This window comes from Dromaius novaehollandiae, chromosome W (genome assembly GCF_036370855.1).
Source record: "Dromaius novaehollandiae isolate bDroNov1 chromosome W, bDroNov1.hap1, whole genome shotgun sequence".
NCBI classification, from domain to species: domain Eukaryota; kingdom Metazoa; phylum Chordata; class Aves; order Casuariiformes; family Dromaiidae; genus Dromaius; species Dromaius novaehollandiae.
In genome coordinates this window covers 10235336-10246464 of record NC_088130.1, presented here as the reverse complement: position 1 = coordinate 10246464, position 11129 = coordinate 10235336, and positions in this window count along the sequence as shown.

Here is an 11129-nt window from a genome sequence, read left to right as displayed (position 1 = left end):
ATATTGCCACTAATAAGAGGTGATGTCACTTGTTTGAGAATCATAATGAAATATTTTCTGCCTGCTGGATTTTCAGAAAACCAGTTCAAGTGGCACTAAGTACTGATTTTTCCCAAACATTTGTAACAAAAAATCAAGAGATTTTTTTTCTCTGCAAACTAGATTGACATCCCTGCAGCAACAAACTGATTCACATAAAGAAAAAAAACTACATTCTTGATAAAAACACAATTAAGCAAATTCTTAGCCTGTATAAACCAGCACAAGTTCACTGTCTTAATGGAACTGGACTGGAACTAGGAAATGTCTGGCACAGATTGGTTGGGGACCATTTTGATCTTGCTGGTAGATGACTTATTAAAAGCACATTTCATGCATGTGTCTTCACTCAATTTAAAAGACTTTTTTTTCTTCCTTGAAGCAAAACAGCTCCCCTCTGCAAAACAGAAGTTTACTCATCTACATAACACACATATCCAAGGCAAAACATGTTTTCCGTGAACAAAAAAATGAGTGGATGAAATTAAAAAGTTGCAAACCAGACTCCAAGTCTACAGAAGATAAGCCTATAAGACAATAAGATAAGTCAGATAATTAAATTGGTCTGCAACAATGAAAGTCATTTGTTGTGATTCAGATTTAGTTTCTACAGAAGGTTTTTTCACTTTCTACAGATCAAGAAAGATGAAAGTGTAGCATTATCACATGACATTTTTTGGACAATGCGTAATCTTAATTCACCTGTCTAAAAGTTTTAGATTCACTAAGTTCCTAATTCCTAAATTTACTGTCATTGTCACAATTGTTCAAAACAGAACTAGCAGACAAAAAGCATCTTGATCCCATTTTGGTTCTTTTCTGCTGATCCACCTCTGAACAATTAATTTACTTGGACTAAGTAAGATTTCAAGCCCAGGTTATCTCTGATTTCTATTTTCTCCGATAAATAGAATTGGGCCCTACCTAGTAGCTCCTTCCACATTCTTTGGTAGAATTCCACCAAAATGATATTTTCTGTAGTCACCAATGGGAAATTGTCCCATATGCTCAGGGTATCGTGTGTGTGTGCACACGATGTTTCTGTGTGTTTCTGTTTGCATATTTGTAGGTGCGTATATATTGGGGCCACACTAAAGTCAATAATTGACTTCAGTAGTATTAAGATATTTTATGTATGTACGCATATACATTCATTTATCTGTGTGTGTATGTGTAAATACATACTAGTATACAACAGAAGCACACACATGCAAATTCTTACAATCTAGTTGAAATTACTTAGGGGCACTATACACCCACTCAAACTTTAAAAATGACTAACTAATTCACTCACTTTTCTAAGGCTGGTTTTTAAGCTCTTCATTCTAGCATGACTCACATAAATATGTCTCTGTTTTGTATCTACTGAACATGGCTACCAGTATAAGGCATAACAAATTTGTTAGTGGTATAGTTTCTGGGTTGTATGGCAGGAAAATCCTGTAAGTTAGGTTTTTGCCTTTTATTACAAATAGGTACACTCTGTTTTGATTAAAAATTAAGAGACTTTTAAAAGTTGTCTCTATTGCAAAGACCATCATCAATCATTCTTTTCTCCTAGCCTACCTTAAAGTGTCTCCATTACTCAGAAAGGGTTTTTTCTTGTCATTAGGCCTAAGGGAAGGCTTAGGCTCCTTAGGCTAAGTTTCCACACCGTCTGTCCCGACTGCTTTACGACAGTCGCTGCAGGAGCCGTGTGTGAGGTGGAACGGCCGTGTCACTTGCAGGTAGCACTTCATCTTTTGGAGGTGGTGAGAAAGGTGTCCCTGAAGCTGTTCAGCAGATAGAAATTCTGGCTGTGTTACTAAAATAGCATCTTGAATGGTCATCTTTCAGTATCGTTACCATCTTGGCATTTCGGTTATGAGGAAAAACAAAGCTGTAATGTGGGAGGAGCTTATAGGAAGACTAGTTTTGGTTTTTCACATCTTCAGTTTCCTCACTTCTCCCACTTGTCCAGATTCCCTTTCTTACAATATGTCCAATGTAAGACACAGGGAAGTAGCCATTTTTTCTTGTAAATGTGACATCACCTATGAGACCTGCACTCATGGCCTTTTCCTAATAAAATCCCCTGGGAGTAAGATTGCCTCTGTACATAGGTTGCCCTGTAGCCCACCAGCTCCAGCTTGTGTCTCTGTGGATCACTTGCTAATCAGGAAAAATGTTTGTTCAGTGGAATTCATAACTGCATTCCCAAAAACATTTTGGGACAAGTCTTCCCATCTCCAGGACCAACATTTCCCAGTGTCATGACAGGAGGAATTGCTCTAGTTTGATTACTATAATTGATGATTTTTTTAGATATGTCGCATGTTCTTAAGGCTGTTCATTGCAGAGACTGAGGTTGGAGGAAAGAGAAAAAGAAAAAGTAATGGAAAAATATTACTTCCAACATTTATGCATCCATGCCTTAGTTTGTAAGGACTGTTTGTTACGGACAACTGTTCCAAACTAGGGTCAGCTCCTTTGTGACTACTTTTTTCCTCATTGCCATTAAAAAAAAAAAATATATCAATGTTATCTGCAGCATTAAGGGTTGCTCAAAGAGCAGGGGTTTAGCTCTCAGGTTTCTAGAAACTGAGCTAAAGAAAAGCTTTTAAGATCCTGATGAAGCCTGACACCGCCTTGGCGATGGCACAGCTGCCGTTCTACCATTCCACCTCTCCTCCAGCAGTCCTTAGAAATCCTGGTCCTCATTTAAATCAACAGGAGTTTCGCCACTCTGATGAAGCCAGAATTTCACCCTGCAATTTGAAATACTCTCTGCAGATGACAGGCAAGTAAAATGATTACCTCACTGTTCTCACTGCCTCTGTGTCATAAACTGTGCAAAGATTATCATCGGTGAAGTGCAGTACAGATGTTCCCTCCCTCATCCCTTCTCAGCCATCTTTCATCCTCATCTGTCCTCTCTTTTTCCCTACAGTTCTGTGTTTTACTCCTCATTGCCTTTCCCTGCCGTTCACTACCAGGAAGAGAAGCCCCCTACATGGCCAATTCATCAGTCTTCAGCACTGGTCGAGACTACTATTATCGCTTACAAGAGTAAGACGGCTTTATAAATCAAGGGACAGTTTGAAATGAAGGAGGTTTATAAATACAATAAAGTGTCTAACAATTATTCAGAAGGTTTGAAATTTATCCGCTCTCAGTAGGGGTTCTCTCATTAGCCACTCCACATGACTACAGCACTCATGAGTGAAAAAGTCACCCCTCTATATCATGAATATAAATTGCAGCCTTTTTAATATAGTTATGACATCTTCCATACAGAGAGCGAGATGTGAGAGATGGGTACACGTCTCCGAAAAACTGTAATGCCCAGATGTGAAGAGTGTTGGAAATGCCTGATTTGATTTGTGCCCATGTTAGGAAGAAGCGTGTGCTCTGTTAATAAGGCTGCTTTAATTTGGAGATTGTTTATCCTTCGCCTGCATTTTGTTGGAGAAGAATCTGTATATGAAATTAAAAAGTGGACATGGCCAGATCTTTACTATTACTAGGAGATGCTCTTTTTCAGCTGGGGGGATGGAGAAACTCCAAGAAATTTTTTCATCCAGCAAGAAGCCAGGATGCTAGTCTGACTGCTGATGTGACTTTATTTCCTGGATATTAGCCTGAGACCTTTTACTCTGTGTCAGTAGTCTCACGTATACAGATGCTACACTGAAAGGAAGGAAGCATTTCATACATATATCTAAGCAGCTCTATACAATCACTATAGCTGAACAACATTAATAGGGACTGAGGTCTTTATACTACTCTACCTTCTTACATCAATTATCTGGGGAAAAAATTCAACGCTAGCAATTTATTTTTCCGATATTCAGCATAGTGGGGAAGGCTCCTTTACACTGATGCATTTTTCTCCCCAACACATATGCACACACAATTAGGACTCCATCCACATGTCAACGTATTTTTCTTCCTGATGTACATATTATTATACAATGCATACTATATGTACTATGAAGACATCACTTTCTTTTTATTGAAAACATATGTACTGTACATTTGATTCACACATGCAGTAAGACTGATACATCCCAGAAATCTTGGAATTACTCTGTGTGTGTGTGTGTGTGAAACATCTGTTTAGCGCATATACAGAAGGTCGGATGCTTCTGGAAGGACAGGCTTTGGCTCATGTACTGCAAAGTATGTATGCCTATATTTTTGTTTTGGGAAATGTGGAAAAAACTGTCTCACCCATATTCCCTGCAGGAACTTTGAAATAATTCTGCAGCTCAATTCCTTTCCTATAAATTATAATTGCAATTTCATGGGCAGTACTTTGCCCCAGTCATACTACAACGTCATGGGGGCATTCTGAAATCTCAGTTACTTCATCACTCTTAAATGGTGATCTCCCCTTCACTTTAATTGTTCAACATTTTCTGAATCATTGATATTGGCTTTATAGGTTAAAAGCTATATATGGAGAATGTTGTCTTGAAAAAAATTATAAATAAAAAATAGTGAAGAGGAACTTTTCCTCAGATGAAACTTAGATTAAGCATGAAATTATTTGGTTAGCTTGAGCTGAATAAATAATAAGAATTAAAAATTTTATTTAGATTAAAAAAAAAAAGATATCCTCACAGTGTGACTTATTGTAGAGGAGTCAGGAAAGGTTTGAGTGCTTGTGGCAGACACTAGTAGCCATTGGCCTTTTACAAAACAAAATAGCTGCCATTGCCAATGACTGGCAGGGCTGACAACTTTCCAGACGAGCAATAAAGGGAGAGTAAGATTTTTCCTTCATACGCAGGTATATATCAGAGAGGGCTCAGGCCATATCTAGAGGAGATAAAAATCTTTCTCTTGCTCCTTGGACCAGCTGCACTCCAAACATAAATCTGTAATGCGCTCCAGTTTCTTTGATTGCTCCAAAGTGAATTTGCCCAAATAGAAAATGGTGTTGAGGCATCAAGTTCGTACATGCTTCAGCATGAAACATCTTGCAGCTTTAGACATGTAACTTCAGAATCCAATTTGATGACTGAAGTTATATTTGGTTCCTAGAATATATAAATTGATGAAAAAGCATTAAGTTTATCATACTAATGGAACTATTACACAGCGATTTTTTTCCTTAATCTTTTCAGAAAATACTATCCTGTTGTTGTTTTAAATCAGAAGAGACAATAATATGAACATATGCTCACCCAATGTCAAGGCCCGGTGACCGTGCTTCCAAGAGTGCTGTTAGAAGGCTTTTAAATGAAAATAGTGTTTTGACAAAAGGGGGGTAAAAGGTGTGTTTGTAAAACCTCCATATTGTAGTTGTATGTCAGATTACCCACAGATTTGTCCCTTTGAGCAAAGGAATATCTGATACTGAGTCTGATTTGAGATTATGTAGCGTAAGTTGAAATGCTTCCTTGGAAGTCAGGGAACTTCCATGGTCTTAGGGCCAACAAACAAAAAACCTGAGAACTATACCTCTTCAGTAATTGATCAAACAAATAAGCGCATGCAGAAATAAAATCAAGCTAGAGCAAAAATCTATCATGAGATCCCTCTGTGTTGCCAAAGAAGGGGATATACAGCGGCTTTTCCTGTATTCCTCCCAGCACTCTTTCCTGGCATTAGTGAACCTTTCAGTTCCTGTTGCCAACCAAATGTTAGCTGTTCTTCTGCAGGGGAAGGAAGATCTTCCTCTTTCCAGCATCTCAGCAGGTTTTATTCTGGCAACTGCACAGAAAGCGCTCACACTGCAAGAAAGAAATATGCTATCAGGGATAATGCCCACTCACCACACTTTCTGGAAAGGCTCAAATTCAGTTTGAAGAGCTACCCAGACACCAGTTCAACCAGCTTCTCAGTATTTTTGGATCTCAGCAACAGCACTGCCAAGTATCATCAGTGTCAAGAACAGGACTAATGTGCCCTGACAAAATCTCCAGAATCCCTATGACTCTTTCAAACCCTATTTTGAAAAGCATGCATTCAGGCACCCAGGCATACCTAACGAGAATTTTTGCACTCAACAGCCCAATTAGGTGTTGGTATTTTTTTCAGAACGTCCCATTGTTCTGTAGCAATTGGCCGTACTGATGTGGAAATAAGTTTCTAGGAATTCAGGATAACATAAAAAGAAATGCTTTATAGCAACTAATAGCCAAGTACTTTTGATATTAGAGCAAAAAGGGGAGGGGAGAATTGTCTGTCATGATATCTCTGTATAACAGTTCATTTTGGTTGACACTTTAGGCAAAGAACAAAATTAATGAGGATCCCAGTTACCCGCGGCCCCCCCCCCCCCAAGCCTGAAAGAGAGGTGGGGACAGAGTGACCCTGAAGCAGCATCCTACTCAGCCTGAGGATGATAGAGAACTTGGGCCTCAATCACCTGCATCCCAAATGAATGCCCTTTCTTTCTCCTACTTTCTTTCTCCTTGTCTCCACTTAGTTTAACTTCCTAAAAATTCCTTGGGGTGGACTAAGAGAGATGTTAATGTATGGCAATAATTACAGGATATCATATGTGCAGCAGTGATTTTTTTTTTCTTTTAGCACCTCATATTCCTGGGGAGCGCTCTAGTTGCTGTTTAATTGCTGACCAGGGTTTGCTCTCCCTTGTTGATCAAAAATTCTGTCCAGCATTGAAGAAACCTTTCTTGACCAAAGAGCTGCAGAAACTGATATGCTCCCAAGAATAAATTCAGATTTCCATGAATCAATGCTTCTCTGTCAGAAAATCAGTTCATTTGAAAATTCTTGACTATCTGTACTCTGTCTTGTGTTTAATGAGACTCTGACATTGATGTTTATTCTAATGCTCTGCAAAGTAGGCACATAAGTGTCTTATAAGAAGAACACATTATCTCTGCTGTCTGAAGTAGCTTTGAAAAGTCATGTGTGAACTTACAGTATTTATCAAATATGATGTTCATTGGTTTACCTAATGTGTATGGATACAAAACATGTTTATCATTGAATGCGATAGGATCTTAGGAACCAAAGTTTTTTTAAGATCTGAAGTTATGCAAGATGGTTGTGTCTACCATTATCTCTTTTCCCCTATTTTTTTTTGTGAGAAGGGTTCACCTATGTGTCAGCAAACTGTGCCTCCACCACCTTCTTTTCATGCTTTGATTTTCCTTATCCTCCATGATTTTTTTCCTCCAGCCTTTCTTCATGCCTTTGTTATGTCCTCTAGCTGCTGTCACATTGTTTTTAGGCTCAGGGCAGGGCTATTTTCAGTGAGCGATTAGAAGTCCAATGGCCAGATGCATTTCTTTGAGACCACATATCAGTAGACCTGGCAAGCTGCAGGGATGATATCATGACACCATTTCGTTTGCTTGCTGGAGGCCAGCCTGGAAGGCCTAGGGACACACAAGGGCTGGTTCGGTGGACTGAACTCACCCAATTGAATTGCAACCGAACAATTGCCCCCCACCGGGTTAGACCACGCTCTCTGGTAGATACGACAGCTTTCAAGTTGGACATAAAATAGTCTCGTCATGTCCTATAGCATTTTTCCTTCCTGAAATTTATTTTTTTCATTGCCTGGAAGAAGGATTTTCAGTTAAACAAACCAAACCGTAGCCTGGGATGTGACACCTGTCAAATGTTGCTGACCTTGCAGTTTGGGGGTTTCTTTTCCCCTTGTTTCAGATGCTGACTTGTTGCGTAGCCTATCGCCAACAAACAGCACTGAGAGGTTTCTGCTCGCTAGACAGGCTGAAGGACTGACTTGCTGCATAGAGACAAACCCTAGTGACATCGTCCTCTGCTGTGGTTGCTGTAAGCCATGAGTCCCAAAGGGAACACAACCTATGTTTGGAAGCTGCTTATGGGGCATGCAGGGATTATGGTGTGCCTCTCATGGGGCTGCCAGCCCCAAGCATGAAGTCAGGCCATGGCCATGCTGTCTTAGAGGGGCCAGGATGCATGGAAGAAGAGGTCCTAGGTAAGCAGAAAGACTGAAACAGATGATATACTTTAAGGGCTTTGTGGGAAAACCACTATACACGGCAAGATAGTATTAATTAATGAACTATGTGACTATAAATGCTTCAAGAGTATATGGAACCACTTTTCTTCTGCTAACAACAACAATATTATTATTTCTTACAGTGTGTTTTTGCTTCTGTATAATGATGGTACTTTAAGTGGGGAGAAGCAAGCCGGTCACTATCTAGACCATAAACTTTACCAATGGCTGTATTTCACTAAGTTGTGAGAGGCTGTTTATTGCACATGTGATTAACTGATCTCTAATCAGTGAGTTTGTTGAGCAAATCTGAACTGAGTAGCGAATGTAATTAGTAGGCACTCTCTTCCTTTCACAGTAGTGAGCCGACCCCTGCTTTTGGTTACTAAAATTAAAACACAGGCAGGCTTCTAGCTTCTGCTTTTTTAAAAGGCTTTTGTAAGGAGACTGTCCCTCTTTTGTAAATCCATAACTAGTAGCTGGCAAGAAACCCAAGGCAAACTGACCATTAAACCTCTATCCAAGTAATTTTTAGTCTAAAGGCCGATTGAGACATTCAGCTGATCTAGCTTCTTCAAGAACTGAAGGGAAGATTAAAAAAAAAAAAAAAAAAAAGGAAACCTCCTTTAAAATCTTGAATAAAGCACCCAATCATCAGGTGCCATCACTGGCACTAACATTTAGTAACTGATAATTGCTGTAACTAGAGCCACTGAGCCTTGCAAATATTATCCAGTAAATTTTAATTAGCACCCTGGGGATTGAAGAGTTTCAGAACAAGCTCATGGGAGATTTTCCCCCAACCAGTGGCAAAGTGTGCTGAGTAATTTTAGATCAGCCTGCCTGTCAAAGTGGATCAGTGTCATCTTGCCACTTATGCTGAAGAAAATGCACCTGCTTCTACATGGAAATAAGGTGCATTATCTGCCAATTTGTGCTGCTTATTTTCACTGCTGCCTGAGTTTGACAAGTGGGAAATGTGAATGCATGGCTTATTTATTCATAAACCAAGGGGATGGGAAAAGGTAAAAGGGGTGCACGTGTGCAAAAGAATAAATGTACTTGGCATTACAGGACCACCAGAAGCCTCCTAAATAAACATGTCATGGACTTCTGCTAAAAGTCTAGAGAGATAAATACCCTTGCTTCTTATTTTCAGCATCAAAGGAAAACCTAGTCATCAGGAAAGATCAGTAGCATAAAATGACACTGCTAACAACTGAACAGGCAGTATTTTAATAGCCATAAATTTTTCTTAAAGTTCCATAAGAAAGGGGCAGACCTTCAATGTCAGTATTTTGAGTCTAATATTCTGAATCTTCAAACTACACCAAAAAAAAACTTGTTAGATATATTCAGTGCATATGACAATATCTAGCTCAGACTCTACTTTCACTGCTGCAAAGTAATTCAATAGAAATTGGTGTAATCAAAAGGCCTGGTTATAAATTAATCTCAGGGGAAGAAATAACATTATTGGAGCAAAATCATTAACTGCTGAAAATATCCATAGGTCTGTGAAGGATGCAACCCGTAAAGGTTTTCAGGCTCTTTCAGTATTACCCAAATCACTTGCATAGATGAACTAAAGTATTTCAAAAGCTTCAAGGACCTAGCTAGTGTTGTCCCCCATAAGAGGATGATATATTTAGGTGATTAAGTCACAATTAAGATATTAAGATTTTGTGCTTAATTTGAATGTATTTCTTCAAAACTTGTAGGTCCAGGAAAGGTGCATAGTTAGAACTTAAGTTTCCTGTTGCTTGTGTGAAGCTTTTTTTTTGCTGGTGGTGTCCAGGGTCAGAGCTCTGCACAAGGGGTGAGATAGGGGCAAGACCTTCATGACAGGTGGGCAACTCCCTCCCCCTTCCCAGCGTCTCAGTCACAGGGCAGGGACCCCCAAAACCCCAGGCAGGCTCCCACTGCAATCTCTCTCAGAGGCAACCCAGCGTGTTTCAAATGGAAAACTCTACAAACCGATGCTGTCACAAAGGGACTTTTGCAACAACAGAAAATCCTTGAGGGCTCTCCCTATTCACAGGCTTGCTTCACAGGCCTACCAGCTGGAAAAGTCCTCTATAAAGAAAACAAAACAAAACAAAGATAGTTCATATTTTGTCTTAAGATGAAAACAAGGGAAAGCATTTGCATTTCTAGTGGAAAATAGCAGAATTCAGATAACCGATGTAGACTATACAGAGCATGCATCCTGCTGAGAGTCTGGAAAGGTTAAGATCTTAAATTGTTTAGGCCTCGGGACTGGACAACAGACTCCAAAAAGTGGTAAAAGAAGTGAGGAAGAGAATTGGAAGAGCTTTATCATATGTTGTTCCAATTCACATAGTTCAGGAGAAATCCCTGAAGGCTGGAGAGTGGCCAGCGTTATCCAATTACTAAGGGAAAGACCTAGAGCTATATGAGGAAATTACAGACCAGTTAGCTTAACACAAATTGCAGGGAATGTCTTTAGAAACTATTTTAGGTTCTCTAGAGAAATTCTAAAAGCACATTTTAATCAAGGTGAGAGGATGCTCAGGAAAGGTATAACATGCTGAGGAATGCTGTGATTGCAGAGTCTGCGTTTTTTGCTGTGCTTCATGATGTTACATTTTTTTCCAGTTTATTTAGAGATATTTTTGTAGTGCTTGTCACCACAGTACATGAGTTGATGTCTCATTATGCTGCACTTTCCTTGCAATCAATTAATATATATATTTTTTAAACAATGCTGTGTAAGTGGTGTCAGGGTAGTAGGTGTGGACTAAGTCCATCTGCTCTAATTACACCAATTAGCTCCGCTTGTAAAGCAGATCATTTGGTGTGGGGCCACTAGGCCATATTTCCCAGCTGGCCTAATTGTCTCTCCTCTGCTACTGAAATTATTCTGTGTTTTCTGATGAGAAATGGTGCTTCCTTCTGATGGGGCTGGTGTAGCGGGGCAGGTTCAGGTAGTCCTGGTGTGATAGCAGCGATGCCAGAACAAAAAGAAGTAGCAAAAAAGAAGACAGGAAAGGGAGGGTGATAGAGACACAAGCGTACAAAGAAAGGATCATTCCACATCTGCTGGACGGTTGGTGCGTGTCTAGGTAGAGTGTGTATTTGGAGATGTTATCTGTTAATCCTTTTGAGAAAAAATCGCCAC